The 1,437-nt window shown below is 41.9% G+C and overlaps 1 protein-coding gene across 1 annotated transcript in view; it reads right to left on the reverse strand.

Moving 5' to 3' along the window:
• The window catches only part of LOC125485078 (vasoactive intestinal polypeptide receptor 2-like), a 31,042-nt gene that overhangs the window by 6,064 nt on the left and 23,541 nt on the right, over positions 1 to 1,437 (reverse strand). The gene's annotated exons all lie outside the window — the stretch shown is intronic.

A 1,437-nucleotide genomic window follows, 5' to 3' on the forward strand; every position in this document is an offset into this window, starting at 1 on the left:
CAGGAACCCAGGAGTGTCTGAAGTATCGAAGCAGGGAATGGACATGCTGTCTGAATGCGGTGCTCAGAGCAAGAGGAAGGAACAATAGTTCTCGGTCCAACCACAGCCTTCCAGGGAGAGAATGACAGTGCACCTCTTGGACAGGTGATATTGGAAGCCAGGCCTCCTAACTCAGAGGTAGGGACAATACCACCAGACCGGACAAGAAGGGTCCCAACCCAAAACGACAACTTTCCTGCTCCTCTGATGCTGCCTGGCCTGCTGTGTTCCTCCTGATCCACACTGTGTTCTCTCTGACTACAGCATCTGCAATTCTTGCCATCTCTCAGCCCTTATCATTGCTTTTGTTTTTGAGGTATTTTTAATGAACTTCTTCAGAGATGTTATAACACATCTCTGCAGCAGATGGGATTTGAGCCAAGGTCCTCTAGCCCAAAGGTAGGGACACTTTCACAACCCACAAGAATCTCATAATGTTGTGTTTTAAATGGAGATCAATTAAAGATTTCACCTGCTGTACATTTGGGTGTATTACCATGATGAATATACTGGCATCCCATTAGCTGGTGGCTTTTTGTTTCATATTTCTAAGTGCTAACAAACAGCTCTACCATTTGTTTAACTTGTAGTCTATGAAAGTATTAATTTTGCTGCTTGGACAGTCCTTATCTGCCACAGTTTTGTTTAAAGACCCAATGCAGTACACAGCAGTGAGTGAGTGGCGCTCAGGTTACTGCTAGTATAGCTGCGAGATATTATTACATTCCTCCAGTCTAACTCCCCAGTTTGCTACTCAGTGGAACTCAATTGCCATTGACTGGCCTGGAAATGGTAGATGGAAAACACATTGCTCAACCTGATACACAGTCAGATGATGAAATGTTTCTCAGTTAAATAAAAGGGGCTTTGGGAGTGTAGGGGAGAATGAAAAGGAGAAAGCTGCCACAGTGAGAGTGAGGGACAACAGTGTAAGTAACAGCTCAAAGAGACTTCAACAATCCTGTTGAGCTCTACAATGGAATGAATGAGGCACCTCAAGATATAAATTAGTTTAATGCCAGAATGGTGCAGTAATTCAATATAATTTTCACACACAATGATCTTAAAAACTGATTTTGATGAATAATTATCTTAAAAATGAATCAATGCCTCATTATTTGGTGGATCTTTGATATTTAAGATTTAATATACCTTCCCAAAGCTTCTGAATTGAGACCGATTACACACAAATCTTGTGTGTTTGAGTCTGTGTGCTTATGTGAGAGAGCTCCAATACTTTCTCTTATACTCATAATTTGAGATAACAAATAAATTGCTTAGATAACAAGGTGTAGAGTTGGATGAACACAGCAGGCCAAGCAGCATCAGAGGAGCAGGAAAGCTGACGTTTCAGGAATAGACCCTTCTTCAGAAAGGTCTAGGCCCGAAACGTCAGCT

This window comes from Rhincodon typus, chromosome 2, assembly GCF_021869965.1.
Source record: "Rhincodon typus isolate 14 chromosome 2, sRhiTyp1.1, whole genome shotgun sequence".
Lineage (NCBI taxonomy): Eukaryota > Metazoa > Chordata > Chondrichthyes > Orectolobiformes > Rhincodontidae > Rhincodon > Rhincodon typus.